At 36.7% G+C, this 15,784-nt stretch overlaps 1 long non-coding RNA gene across 1 annotated transcript in view; it reads left to right on the top strand.

Annotated features, from left to right (window-relative positions):
• LOC131813092 (uncharacterized) overlaps positions 1 to 15,253 on the top strand; it is a 46,998-nt gene extending 31,745 nt beyond the window's left edge. The window contains exon 2 of the long non-coding RNA XR_009346595.1: positions 14,010 to 15,253. This is a non-coding gene — a long non-coding RNA (uncharacterized LOC131813092). The remainder of the gene's footprint in view (positions 1 to 14,009) is intronic.
• Positions 15,254 to 15,784: the final 531 nt, after the last annotated feature.

The raw sequence follows: 15,784 nt of genomic DNA, 5'->3' as shown, positions 1-15,784 counted from the left end.
AAGGCTGTCTTTTTTCCATTGGACATTCTTTCCTGCTTTGTCGAAGATTAGTTGACCATAGATTTGAGGGTCTATTTCTGGGCTCTCTATTCTGTTCCATTGATCTATGTGTCTGTTTTTGTGCCAGTACCATGCTGTCTTGATGATGACAGCTTTGTAATAGAGCTTGAAGTCCGGAATTGTGATGCCACCAACGTTGGCTTTCTTTTTCAATATCCCTTTGGCTATTCGAGGTCTTTTCTGGTTCCATATAAATTTTAGCATTATTTGTTCCATTTCTTTGAAAAAGATGGATGGTACTTTGATAGGAATTGCATTAAATGTGTAGATTGCTTTAGGTAGCATAGACATTTTCACAATATTTATTCTTCCAATCCAGGAGCATGGAACATTTTTCCATTTCTTTGTGTCTTCCTCAATTTCTTTCATGAGTACTTTATAGTTTTCTGAGTATAGATTCTGTGTCTCTTTGGTTAGGTTTATTCCTAGGTATCTTATGGTTTTGGATGCAATTGTAAATGGGATTGACTCCTTAATATCTCTTTCTTCTGTCTTGCTGTTGGTGTAGAGAAATGCAACTGATTTCTGTGCATTGATTTTATATCCTGACACTTTACTGAATTCCTGTATAAGTTCTAGCAGTTTTGGAGTGGAGTCTTTTGGGTTTTCCACATATAGTATCATATCATCTGCGAAGAGTGATAATTTGACTTCTTCTTTGCCGATTTGGATGCCTTTAATTTCCTTTTGTTGTCTGATTGCTGAGGCTAGAACCTCTAGTACGATGTTGAATAGCAGTGGTGATAATGGACATCCCTGCCGTGTTCCTGACCTTAGCGGAAAAGCTTTCAGTTTTTCTCCATTGAGAATGATATTTGCGGTGGGTTTTTCATAGATGGCTTTGATGATATTGAGGTATGTGCCCTCTATCCCTACACTTTGAAGAGTTTTGATCAGGAAGGGATGTTGTACTTTGTCAAATGCTTTTTCAGCATCTATTGAGAGTATCATATGGTTCTTGTTCTTTCTTTTATTGATGTGTTGTATCACATTGACTGATTTGCGGATGTTGAACCAACCTTGCAGCCCTGGAATAAATCCCACTTGGTCGTGGTGAATAATCTTTTTAATGTACTGTTGAATCCTATTGGCTAGTATTTTGTTGAGTATTTTCGCATCTGTGTTCATCAAGGATATCGGTCTATAGCTCTCTTTTTTGGTGAGATCCTTGTCTGGTTTTGGGATCAAGGTGATGCTGGCCTCATAAAATGAGTTTGGAAGTTTTCCTTCCATTTCTATTTTTTGGAACAGTTTCAGGAGAATAGGAATTAGTTCTTCTTTAAATGTTTGGTAGAATTCCCCCGGGAAGCCGTCTGGCCCTGGGCTTTTGTTTGTTTGGAGATTTTTAATGACTGTTTCAATCTCCTTACTGGTTATGGGTCTGTTCAGGCTTTCTATTTCTTCCTGGTTCAGTTGTGGTAGTTTATATGTTTCTAGGAATGCATCCATTTCTTCCAGATTGTCAAATTTATTGCCGTAGAGTTGCTCATAGTATGTTCTTATAATAGTTTGTATTTCTTTGGTGTTAGTTGTGATCTCTCCTCTTTCATTCATGATTTTATTTATTTGGGTCCTTTCTCTTTTCTTTTTGATAAGTCGGGCCAGGGGTTTATCAATTTTATTAATTCTTTCAAAGAACCAGCTCCTAGTTTCGTTGATTTGTTCTATTGTTTTTTTGGTTTCTATTTCATTGATTTCTGCTCTGATCTTTATGATTTCTCTTCTCCTGCTGGGCTTAGGGTTTCTTTCTTGTTCTTTCTCCAGCTCCTTTAGGTGTAGGGTTAGGTTGTGTACCTGAGACCTTTCTTGTTTCTTGAGAAAGGCTTGTACCGCTATATATTTTCCTCTCAGGACTGCCTTTGTTGTGTCCCACAGATTTTGAACCATTGTATTTTCATTATCATTTGTTTCCATGATTTTTTTCAATTCTTCTTTAATTTCCCGGTTGACCCATTCATTCTTTAGAAGGATACTGTTTAGTCTCCATGTATTTGGGTTCTTTCCAAACTTCCTTTTGTGGTTGAGTTCTAGCTTTAGAGCATTGTGGTCTGAAAATATGCAGTGAATGATCCCAATCTTTTGATACCAGTTGAGTCCTGATTTAGGACCGAGGATGTGATCTATTCTGGAGAATGTTCCATGTGCACTAGAGAAGAATGTGTATTCTGTTGCTTTGGGATGAAATATTCTGAATATATCTGTGATGTCCATCTGGTCCAGTGTGTCGTTTAAGGCCTTTATTTCCTTGCTGATCTTTTGCTTGGATGACCTGTCCATTTCAGTGAGGGGAGTGTTAAAGTCCCCTACTATTATTGTATTATTGTTGATGTGTTTCTTTGATTTTGTTATTAATTGGTTTATATAGTTGGCTGCTCCCACATTGGGGGCATAGATATTTAAAATTGTTAAATCTTCTTGTTGGACAGACCCTTTGAGTATGATATGGTGTCCTTCCTCATCTCTTATTATAGTCTTTGGCTTAAAATCTAATTGATCTGATATAAGGATTGCCACTCCTGCTTTCTTCTGATGTCCATTAGCATGGTAAATTCTTTTCCACCCCCTCACTTTAAATCTGGAGGTGTCTTCGGGCTTAAAATGTGTTTCTTGGAGGCAACATATAGATGGGTTTTGTTTTTTTATCCATTCTGATACCCTGTGTCTTTTGACAGGGGCATTTAGCCCATTCACATTCAGGGTAACTATTGAGAGATATGAATTTAGTGCCATTGTATTGCCTGTAAGGTGACTGTTACTGTATATGGTCTCTGTTCCTTTCTGATCTACCACTTGTAGGCTCTCTCTTTGCTTAGAGGACCCCTTTCAAGATTTCCTGTAGAGCTGGTTTGGTATTTGCAAATTCTTTCAGTTGTTGTTTGTCCTGGAAGCTTTTAATCTCTCCTTCTATTTTCAATGATAGCCTAGCTGGATATAGTATTCTGGGCTGCATGTTTTTCTCATTTAGTGCTCTGAAAATATCATGCCAGCTCTTTCTGGCCTGCCAGGTCTCTGTGGATAAGTCAGCTGCCAATCTAATATTTTTACCATTGTATGTTACAGACTTCTTTTCCCGGGCTGCTTTCAGGATTTTCTCTTTGTCATTGAGACTTGTAAATTTTACTATTAGGTGACGGGGTGTGGGCCTATTCTTATTGATTTTGAGGGGCATTCTCTGAACCTCCTGAATTTTGATGCTCGTTCCCTTTGCCATATTGGGGAAATTCTCCCCAATAATTCTCTCCAGTATACCTTCTGCTCCCCTCTCTCTTTCTTCTTCTTCTGGAATCCCAATTATTCTAATGTTGTTTCGTCTTATGGTGTCACTTATCTCTCGAATTCTCCCCTCGTGGTCCAGTAGCTGTTTGTCCCTCTTTTGCTCAGCTTCTTTATTCTCTGTCATTTGGTCTTCTATATCACTAATTCTTTCTTCTGCCTCATTTATCCTAGCAGTTAGAGCCTCCATTTTTGATTGCACCTCATTAATAGCTTTTTTGATTTCACCTTGGTTAGATTTTAGTTCTTTTATTTCTCCAGAAAGGGCTTTTATATCTCTCGAGAGGGTTTCTCTCATATCTTCCATGCCTTTTTCGAGCCCGGCTAGAACCTTGAGAATTGTCATTCTGAACTCTAGATCTGACATATTACCGATGTCTGTATTGATTAGGTCCCTAGCCTTCGGTACTGCCTCTTGTTCTTTTTTTTGTGTTGAATTTTTACGTCTTGTCATTTTGTCCAGATAAGAGTAAATGAAGGGGCAAGTAAAATACTAAAAGGGTGGCAACAACCCCAGGAAAATATGCTTAAACCAAATTAGAAGAGATCCAAAATCGTGAGTGGGGAGAAAGGGGATAAAAAGAGGTTCAAAAAGGAAGAAAGAAAAAAAAAACAAAAAGAAAAGAAAAAGAAAAAAAAAAAGAAAAGAAAATAAAAGAATTTTTAAAAAAAGAAAACACCTAAGAAAAATGTAAAATATATATATATATATATTAGATAAACTAGTAAAAAGTCGTTAAAAAAGAAAAAGGTAACAGTTAAAAAAAAATTTTACCCGAAGGCGAGAAAAAAAAAAAAATGAAAAAGAAAAAATTAAATTAACTGCAAGACTAAAAAAAATCACAGGAAAAAAGCCATGAGTTCCGTGCTTGGCTTTCTCCTCCTCTGGAATTCTGCTGCTCTCCTTGGTATTGAAACCGCACTCCTTGGTAGGTGAACTTGGTCTCGGCTGGATTTCTTGTTGATCTTCTGGGGGAGGGGCCTGTTGTAGTGATTCTCAAGTGTCTTTGCCCCAGGCGGAATTACACCGCCCTTACCCGGGGCCGGGGTGAGTAATCCGCTCGGGTTTGCTTTCAGGAGCTTTTGTTCCCTGAGCGCTTTCCGTAGAGTTCCAGAGGACAGGAATACAAATGGCGGCCTCCTGGTCTCCAGCCCGGAGGAGCCGAGAGCCCAGGGCCCCACTCCTCAGTGCGCCCTCAGAGAACTGCGCCCAGTTACTCCCGTCTGCCTGACCTCCGGCCGCGCTCCGAGCTCACGGAGCCTGCGACCGGTTCAAGGTAACACGGAGCTGCGAGCTTACTGTCGGCTCTGTCTCTGTAGCCGGCTTTCCCGTTCCAATACCCGCAAGCTCTGTGACACTCAGACACCCCCGATCCTTCTGTGACCCTGCGGGACCTGAGGCCACGCTGACCCCGCGTGGGCTTCGCCCCGGTTTAGCCTCTGGAGCGATGTCCCTCAGCGGAACAGACTTTTAAAAGTCCTGATTTTGTGCGCGGTTGCTCCGCCGCTTGCCGGGAGCCGGCCCCTCCCCCCGGGGTCTATCTTCTCGTCGCTTTGGATTCACTTCTCCGCCGGTCCTACCTTTCAGTAAGTGGTTGTTTTTCTGTTTCCAGAATTGCTGTTCTTCTTCTCTTCGATCTGCCGATGGATTTTCAGGTGTTTGCAATCTTTAGATAAGCTATCTAGCTGATCTCCGGCTAGCTGAAGCAGTCTCAGCTTGCTACTTCTCCGCCATCTTGACTCCTCCCTCCCCCTCTTCTGTATCTTGTGTCATAAAGTTTTATACCATAAACTCGAAGGTTTGTACCATGTTTTCTAATTTAGGAATTCTTCTCTTCAGCAACTGAATCATGAGGCTGAACATTCTTCTTAATGAGGCCATGTATACACTTCAGATCAGCTGGTTTGAGTCCCACCTTCTCCATATCTTGGCTTTCTCACTGTGGCTGCTGTGCTTCTCAGTATTTCTGCCTTCTCAGCCTATATAGGGGGTGATAATAGCAGCTTCCTTAAGGTGGAGGATTAAATGAGCAAATATATACAAATCACAAGTTCGTGAAATGGGTATATAATACATGTATTAATATATCAGGAGCTCCCAGTGGCGTGCTACAGAACTGATATTCTTGGCTGTGTTTGGTGGATATTTTTGATTAATGGCTTGGCTGAAGACATTCATATGCTAATGATATCTGGAGATAATATGAGCAGAGGTGTTAAAGCTCCATGAGCAGCATGGTCTGTTGGGTTAGATAATCTGACAAGATTTATGAACCCTGAAAAGTCAAGTTATGAGCATGCTTACAGCCTAGGAAACTAGGATTTAAAGGTTTATCATATTTTCACATTTATAATGATTAAATGTATAATAAAAAATGTCTTAATATGTCAACTATACATCAATAAAAAAAGAAAACCATGCCCTTTAAAAAGATGATGTATAATTGACATGAAAATCATATTAGTTTCAGGTGTACAACATAGTAGTTCTATATTTCTATACATTATAAAATGATCACCATAATAAGCCTGATTACCATCTGTATCCTTATATCGTATTATTGACTATCTTCCCTATACTGTACCTTATATGCCCATAAGTTATTTTATAGTTGGAAGATTATTCTTCTTGGTCTCCTTCACCCATTTTGCCCCCATCACTCTCTTCTCCTCTGGTGAGCACCAGTCCCTTCTCTGCATTTGTGAATTTGGGTTTTATTTTTTGTTTGTTTTAGATGACACATATAAGTGAAATCCAGTGATATATCTTTTTTTGTCTGACTTATTTCACTTAGCCAGATACACTCAAGGTCCATTCATGTTGTTGCAAATCACAAGATCTCAATTTTTTTTTTTAATGTTCCAGTAGTATTCCATTGTATATATAGCATATCTTCTTATCTGTTCATCTATGGATGGACACATAAGACTGTTTCTATAATTTGGCTATTGTAAATGATGCTGCAATAAACATGGGGAGCATATATCTTTTTGAGTTAGTGAGGCTTTTTTGTTGTTTTATTTGTTTCTTTGTTTTGTTTTGTTTTGTTTTCACATAGATACTCAGTGGTGAAACCACTGGATCACATGGTAGCTCTATTTTTACTTTTTTTGAGAAATCTTTTTGCTGTTTTCCATAGTGGCTGCACCAATTTATATGAGCACTAACAGTGCGCAAGAGTTCCCTTTTATCCACATCCTTGTCAACATTGGTTGTCTTGTCTTTTTGATAACAGCCATCCTAACAGATGTAAGGTGACCTATCATTGTGGTTTTGATTTGCATTTCTCTGATGATTAGTGATGTTGAGCATCTTTTCTTTTCATATAATGATAGCCATCTGTGTGTGTTCTTGGGGAAAATATCTATTCAAATCCTCTGCTTCTTTCTTTTTTTTTTTTTTTTTTAAAGATTTTATTTATTTATCGGGGGGGGGGGGAGAGCGAGCACAGGCAGACAGAATGGCAGGCAGAGGCAGAGGGAGAAGCAGGCTCCCTGCCGAGCAAGGAGCCCGATGTGGGACTCGATCCCAGGATGCTGGGATCATGACCTGAGCCAAAGGCAGCTGCTTAACCAACTGAGCCACCCAGGCGTCCCTCTCTGCTTATTTCTTAATTGGATTATTTGAGGGGTTTTGTTGTTATTCTTGTTGTTATTGAGTTGTATGAGTGTTCTATATATTTTGGTTATTAACTCTTTATTGGATATATTATTTGCAAATATCTTCACCCATTTAATAGGTTGCCTCTTCATTTTGTATATAGCATCCTTCACTGGGCAGAAGATCTTTGTTGTCATTCCAATATTTTATTTTTGCTTTTGTTGTTCTTACCTTTGAATTCAGATCCAGAAAGACATTGCTAAGACCTCTATCAAGGAGCTTACTGCCTATGTTTCCTTCTAGGAGTTTTATGGTTTCAGGTTTTACATTTAAGTCTTTAATTTATTTTGAGTTAATTTTTATATAGGATATAAGATGGTGGTCCAGTTGCATTCTTTTGCATGTAGCTGTTTAGTTTTCTCAACATCATTTATAGAAGAGACCGTCCTTTCTTCATTGTATATTCTTGGCTCACTTATCATAAATTAATTGACCAAATATGTGTGGGTTTATTTCTTGGCTCTTTATTCTGAGCCTTTGACCTATGTGTTTGTTTTTATGCAAGTACTATCCTGTTTTGATTACTATGTAGTATAGATTGGAATTAGGGAACATAATATCTCCAGCTTTGTTCTTCCCCCTTAAAATTGTTTTGTCTAGTCAGGATCTTTTGTGATTCCACATAAATTTTTAAATTATTTGTTCTTGTTCTGTAAAAAAAAAATACCATTAATATTGAATCTGTAGATTGAATCCATAGACTGGGTGGTGTGGACACTTAAGCAATATTATTTCTTCCAATCCATGAGCAACTAATATCTTGCCACTTATCTGTGTCTTCCTCAGTTTTTATCAGCACTGTTTTAGTGTTCAGCGCACTGGTCTTTAACCACCTTTGTTAAATTTATTCTTACATACTTGTATTATTTTTGATAAGATTGTAAATGGGATTTTTCCTTAATTTCTCTTTCTGATAGTTATTAGTGTGCAGAAATGCAAAAGATTTTTCTATATTAATTTTGTATCCTGCAACTTTACTGAATTCATTTGTTAGTTCTAACAGTTTTTTGGTAGAGTTTTTAAGGTTTTTTCTAGATAGTATCATGCCATTTGCAAATAGTCATAGTTATTTCTTTATCCAATTTGGATGTCTTTTATTTATTTTGGATTTTTTTTTATTATTATCTAGTTGCTCTGGCTAGGAAGTCAAATACTATGTTGAATGATAGTGTGGAGAGTAGGCATTCTTGTCTTGCTCCTGATCTTAGAGAAAAGCTTTCAACTTTTTATCATTGAGCATGATATTAGGTGTGGGTTTATCATTTACAGCCTTTATGATGTTGAGATACATTCTCTGTTAAGCATTTTTATCCTAAATGGATGTTGAATTTTGTCAAATGTTTTTTCTGCATCTTTTGAGGTGATCATAAGATTTTTGCCTTTCCTTTTGTTGATGTGGTCTGTCACACCGATTGCAAATGTTGAACCATCCTTGCATCTCTGGAATAAATCCCACTTGATCATGGTGTATAATCCTTTTAATATATTTTTAAAATCAGTTTGCTAGCATTTTATTGAGGATTTTTATGTCTATGTTCTTCAAGAAGATTGGCCTATATTTCTTTTTTATGTGGTGTCTATCTGATTTTGGTATGAGGATAATGCTAGCCTTGTAACATGAGTTTGGAAGCATTCCTTCCTCTTCATTTTTTTTTTTTTTTTTTTTTGAGGAGTTTGATGATAGGTATTAAATCTTTGAGTGGTAGAATTTGCCAATCTAGTCAGAGTTGAGTAAAAAAAAAAAAAAAAATATCTGCCAGCCCTTCTGTCTTTCAACAGTTTCCTGCCCCTCCAGTAATTGCTTTTAGATTTGCAAATGAATCCCCTTCATATACAGCCCAGGTGCTTTTCACACTGTTAATTTTTGCTGGGTTTCAGAGTGAATAAAACTATACATGAGTCCTTTAAGGAGGGAATCTCAGTTTCCTATAACATCCTTTGGATGTTAGTCCTGTTGTTTTTCTAAGCTAGATATTTTGAGATCTCACCTCTTTGGTATATATCCCAGAGGTTGGTGTGCCTGATGTGGGGCACCAACACCTTACTCCTCCAGGAGAAGGGCCAGACTAGCGAGCTTCCTCCCTACTGTGTTGCTGCACTGAGAGTGGGATTTTTGATGAGACTGTATCTCTGCCTCTCTCACCCATCTCAATATGGTCTTTTAATCCTTTGTTGTGGAGAAGGAATTAATTTAGTTTTCAGATCTTTTTCAGAGGGAAATGATTCATATGTAGCTATAGATTTTGTGTGTCCCTGGGATGAGGTGGCTCGGGATCTTCCTATGCCACTATCTTGTGAGGTACTGTTCACATTGTGGATGCTGCATGGAGAGTAACTGTAAAACTTGATTCTTCCAACGCAGTCTTTTTCCAAGTCAGTCTTCATGTCAGTCCTCAAGTGCACGTCAGTTTGTTCTGTTTCTTTTTGAAATTAAGACTATTTCATATCTGGTTTTATCTTCTCACAGCCACACATTTCTTACTACTCTTTCTGTTAACATGTTTGCTCTGACTTGGCAAGTAAGAGTGATCTTACTGTTTTTCTATTGAACTAGGTAAAGAAATAGCCTTGCATTATCTCCATAGATAGCTGGCCTTCCCAAGTCATTTATCAATTCCTATTACCATGAATATAGGAGAAATTGAAATTCTGTGTTACCGTCACCCACCACTGATGTGACTTGCATTCTTCCCTGTGATACTTTCCTATCTCTTCCTATTATACAATAACTTCTTTAGGTAATTTATGCACGTTTTGAATATTCCAATTCAGTTTTGTGTGATGTGAGGCACACGGATGTTCTGCAATGCCTCTACAAAATATTTCATAGAAAGAAAGAAGTTTAATATACGACAAGCATATAATTACTAGATGTGCTCCAACGTGGAACATATAAGATTATACAGAAATTGAATAGAGAAACTTCATGTTTATCTTTTCTCTGGCTGATAATGGAAAAAATGCCTCTAGCTAAAGTTAATAAAATATTTCCTGTATGCGGCTATATTTTTCTTCACAAAGTAGGCAAGTTAGGCCTGCCATAGGCTTGATGATTCTTTGGGAATTCAAATACAGAAGTGTTTAACCCTATTTCAGCAAAGCTTTCCTTCTGTGCTAAGAAGTTGTATTATTAAGTATTCACTGTTCTCCCACTCCAGTCACTCATACAGGAGTCATGAAGCTTGAGGGTCTGGGGTTTTCTGAGTGTTGGATTTTTACATCCCTTTGAGACTGTTGGAGTTTTTAGATCCACAAATTGAGGTTACTGCACTTTAGGTTGACCTTTATGAAAGAACAGGGGAAAGTTGCATCTACCCCACGGTGTCTTTGAGCTCAAAGGTATCCTTTGCACTGCTTGTTTATTGTTTTAGCAGCTTACCGAATGAATTCAAACTAATTCCTGCACAAGTCACCATTTACCCCAATTTATGTTAACTACATGCATAACCCATCCTAGTTCACTCAAAAAGTATATTTTCCTTTCAAAAATAAGACTTCTTGAAATCATACCACTAAATCCTATAATTGAATATTTCTGGAATCTCTTCTTTCCTTAGTCCAAATACTTATAAACTCTCTGCTAATTACCAGAGCATACAGATTGTCTCCTCTTTGTCATGCTATGACTACCTTATTTACAAGACCCTTCTTAATCAAAACAACCTTTCCAACTCCTTTTATTACCACCACTCCTTTTGAAAATTATTCATAGTTCCCAATACACTGAATGTTCTTCCATATCACTGCATTTTGCATCCATCCTCTTCCTAAACTTTCCTCCCCTTACCATATGACCAACTTCCCACTTAAAAATCAGATCCTGTGATTATCCAATGTCTTATCTACATTGAAATTACTTGTTGTTAATATTTTAATGATCAGTGTACAATATATTTTAACATGTTATAAATGAGCCAGAACCATCTTTGCAAGTCTTATAAAATATCCGACATATATGTGCAATGCAATTTAAATAAATTGGAATTCAATTTTATTTAGCAAATTTTTATTATTTACTTACTGTGGGATAAGAATTTATTTTATGAGTATATGATTAGTTGTCAAATAGTGATATAATACTTTTATTCAATGTGATTTAGGAATTCAGTTACATATATGAGTGGTCACATCTAATTTATGTGTGTCAATTGATCTCTCCCTCCTTTTTTTTTTTTAAAGATTTTATTTATTTATTTGACAGAGAGAGAGAGACAGCAATAGAGGGAATACAAGCAAGGGGAATGGGAGAAGGAGAAGCAGACCTCTTGCTGAGCAGGGTACCCAATGTGGGGCTCAATCCCAAGAACCTTGGATCATGACCTGAGTCAAAGGCATATGTTTAATGACTGAGCCACCCAGGTGCCCCTCATCTCTCCCTCCTTGAAAAACCAGAACTCCAAGAGCTGTTCCTGCTCAGAAAATGCTGCTTACGTTCTAGAGCCTTTATCAGTGAAATTTCTCCAAACCTCATCTCAGTTTTATCCTTCATAGTTGAAGTCCGTCTCTAGACTTCATTCTTCACTGAAATTCCCTTTGTCAGAAGTTATTCCAGTTTCCTGATAATGAACCCCAGCTTTTATTCTTTGTGTCTCTTTTACAAGAGTGAATGAATAATATTAAGTAACAGTTTTTACATTACTTACTGAACTATAGATGTCATTATGAACTATCATTTCATCATGAAATAAGATTGAGTAGTGCTTGCTGTTAGCTAGGAAAAATAATCTCTAAATGTATTATTACATCCATGGAAAAAGATCATTCTGAGGCAAAAGGTGTCTTAGAGACCATGTGGTTGCATCTATTAAGTTTAGAATTTAACCAAAACAAACAAAAACTTAAGGCAGAAATTAGTTAAAATTCTTGCCGCAAATCATATATGAGATTAGCAAAATACCCACCATGAGAGGCCTATTCCCAGAGATTCCCATATAGGGTTCCATTCAGTATTAGGTAGCATTTCTGAAAAATAAAAGTAGCTAACTGAATGCCTGGTCAGAGATCTGATTTGCTACAGCAACGAGAGGCTCAGGATCCAGGTCTTTAGACATTTTTGCTTCCACTTGAAATTTGGAAAACATCTTTTTGCCCTTATTTCTTACATCTGGAGTACATCTTAGGAGTTAAGATTAAGTTTACTTTTTTTTTTTTTTTTTTTTTAGATTTTTTATTTATTTATTTGACAGAGAGAGATCACAAGCAGGCAGAGAGGCAGGCAGAGAGAGAGAGAGGAGGAAGCAGGCTCCCTGCTGAGCAGAGAGCCCGATGCGGGACTCGATCCCAGGACCCTGAGATCATGACCTGAGCCGAAGGCAGCGGCTTAACCCACTGAGCCACCCAGGCGCCCTGATTAAGTTTACTTTTGATTGTTCTGAGAAAACAACTGTCCATTCTGTTTGTACAGCCCTTGAATATTGAAGAAACTAGGTATCTCCTCTTTGAGAGAAAGTATAGTTTGATGCAAGCAGTGGATGCACTGACTTCCTTTGATGCAAACTTGCTTCTTGTGAATTATGCAACTACTCCTGGCAACTATCTGTAGCTGAATTTATATGCTCTGTTAAACATCCAATCATCAAGACAGCTACTGCTACCCCTGCCATCAGAAAAGTATATTTCCCTCTCCTTACATTTAGTATGTGCTTTAAAACCTCACATTTATTCAAGCTTGCTCAGGCCAAGTTTTATATTTCCTCTTAGTGCTGTGCTGATTATTCACCCATGTAACTACACTCAGAATTAGCATCAAAATGGAGATATGAGGACCAGCCATAATAAAGATGTTATGAATACTCAAATCTTCAGATCTGAAACTTTCTACTTTAAGAGTCTAGCACATAAATGTCAGAGAAAAGCACTAACCTTTGGATTTATGAAGAGAACTCTGATGCCATCCTGTGGGCAGTAAAGGAAACTCTCAAGTTTTCCTTCTACTAGGGCAGCTATTTTTAATAGCACACAGACCAAAAAGGTCACAAATGCATCCTTTCTAAGAAACAAACTTCTCTATGTATAAACATGCAGTCTAAACAACATATATTTCAAATGACAATAATTATTAAGATATTTATATATATAATCTTTAACTACAACCAAGGACCCCTCTCCAAACTGGTTCTTTGAATTCCTGGGATAATTTTGAAAGATGATGAGCCAGTTTGAATGACAGAATCTTAACAGCTTTTAAAATTAGTGTCATGATTCTGGGAAGAAGATTGGGATGGTCAGGCCTTTCCCTGGATAAATACTGTGACATAGGCTGAAGATAAGAAGAGATAAATCCCTCTTTCTTTGTATTATAATCCCCTTTCAGTCTCCACAGTCTTCACCCCAATCCATACTCTAAATGTGATAGGGTTTGGATAAATCACTGTTGAAGGAAATCAGTCTCCCAAGTGATCTAGCTTTTAATTCAAAGATCTTTACTTTGGAAAAAGCTATTTTTTTAAATTGGTAATAAATTCTTTTTGTGAACTATCAATGTCATGTTTTAAGTTGAAACTGGAGACCTGGATTTTTCTGTGAAGAGTAGTATCAATAGATGAAAGTTGCCAGAAAACTAGAAAATGCATCTTTTGAAAACTCCCAGGGTAGGGCCTGAACAACCAAGCCATCTAAAAAAAAAAAAAAAAAAGAAAGAAAGAAAGAAAGAAAGAAAGAAAGAAAGAAAGAGAAAGAAAAAAGAAATCAATAATATAGTTTCTATTTTCCAAAAAGAGAATAGATTCCTAATTTGAACAGAAGAGAATGGTATCAAAATCCTTGAAAGTTTCAGGCTAGCTGTATGAATTAGTCAGATTTTACACAAGGGACACAAACCCATCTCATGGAAAGGGAGAGATTTATTGGCCCTTAGAATCCAAGAAAGATTAACAGCCCACTTGTTAAAGCACAGACATGCAGCTCAACCTCAGCAACTTACGGAACGAGAATATTCAATGCTGTTAGGACCTTCTACATTGATCTACCTTTGTATATTATTTTATCACAAAACTGATTTTTTTTTTTTTAACAGAGTGAGAAACAATGACCACCAATTGTTCCTGAACCTCATATGGACAGCAATCCTCACCTGAAAAAGACTGACCTTCTCAATTCCAAATTTTAAAAAATCACAGGCATATGTAATGTTCTCAGGCTTTGTCAGCTGGGTTTTAGATTTTGTAAAAATTCAGGATTTGGGTTAGAGTAGCTGATTTCAACTCCCAGAGGCAACATGAGAGTTACCTTAACTGAGCTACTTAATTGTTCCTTTCTCAGATGTCTTATCTATAAAGTAGAGATCTCTGCCTTATATACTTACAGCATCCTAAAAATTAAAAAAGCACCAGGGAAATGAATAACATTATTATTAGTATTAAATGTTAAAGAGATAGAAATTATTAATATTTTATGCATTACCCTTCCTTGCTTTTCAAGAGGTCCATCTAAATAGTTTGTCTTCATCATATCTGAGACTACATATATATATATAAATATATATATATATATAACTGTGACTATATATGTATGTATGAATATATGTATATATAGTTACATATATATATGTAACTGTAACTATACACACACACACATTCATGTCTAGGTAATTAATGGGACATATTAGTTCAACTGAACAATTGTTAACTCTCTATGTGCAAAGATGTAGAAGGCCCAGTAAGTGGTAATACTAAGGAAATACATGTAAATTAGTGTTACCTTTTCAAGGTATCTCTTTAGGAAGCCACATGTTCATCATTTCAGCCATGCTGCTAATAACCCAAGTATTTCTGGTACTTCTTTTTAGAACTATACTCAGTTTATAAGCCAATATAAGCATTATAGTCTATATTATAATATATTGTACTATATTATTAAAATTTATAGCTAATACCAAAAAAAAGAGTGTGTCTTGGCCCAAATTTGTGGAAACTTTATAGACATCTGTAAAAGAAATTTTGACTTTTTAGTACTTTTATATTGTATCTAGAGGTCTTCTAAACCTGTATGAAACTCTCTTTGATATGCTTTCTGAGGCAAAGTTATATATTTCACTAATATGGAAGCTAAATTATTTAAAATAGTTGACTTTTAAATGAAAAAAAATCTACAAGCCAAAATGAAGACATATTATGAACCTCCCAGGAAACATCTATATTCAGATATTACTTAATTAGCTGATTCTTAAAGCACTTGTCAATCACATCACTTCAGTAATTCTTTCAAAGCCCTTTTGGAAACATAAAAAGAATAGTCAATAAAGATGTGTCCAGAATGTCATTTGAATTTCATTATGTTTGTAAATATGTGTGAATGTATGTGTGTATAATGTAGACACTAAAATCAGATGCAAAAATCACTGTAAAGTGGATAATGGATCCCTCAAGGAAACCCAGAGGTGTACTGCGCATTCAGTCGTATGCTGGGCATGGACTACATTCAGCTAGAACAACAGACGACCTGCACAGCCATTAGCCATCACTGAGTCCAACACAGAACTCAGGGGCCAGCACTGAGTAAATAACAATCCAGGGTTGGAGCAAGGACAGGTTACACCTACCATTGTGAACTCAATGGCCAGAAATAGAACAATATAAGCATCATCATGAAAGGCAATATAAATCAAAATCTTCCATTATGTTCCAAGCTGTAGTCCACCTAAATCTGGAGTCCTGACTGATTTTAATAGTAATTGGTGTTTCTAGAAAATTTTATTTATCTATTTAAATATGTTACTGTGCATATGACCTGTTTGACTTTACACACTTTTCATTTTGGAGAGTATTTATTAATAGATCAAGGGATATGAAT

The sequence above is a fragment of the Mustela lutreola genome, chromosome 12 (genome assembly GCF_030435805.1).
Source record: "Mustela lutreola isolate mMusLut2 chromosome 12, mMusLut2.pri, whole genome shotgun sequence".
NCBI lineage: Eukaryota > Metazoa > Chordata > Mammalia > Carnivora > Mustelidae > Mustela > Mustela lutreola.
The sequence above is the reverse complement of the archived record's forward strand: the minus strand, read 5'-3'. Positions and strand labels throughout refer to the sequence as shown.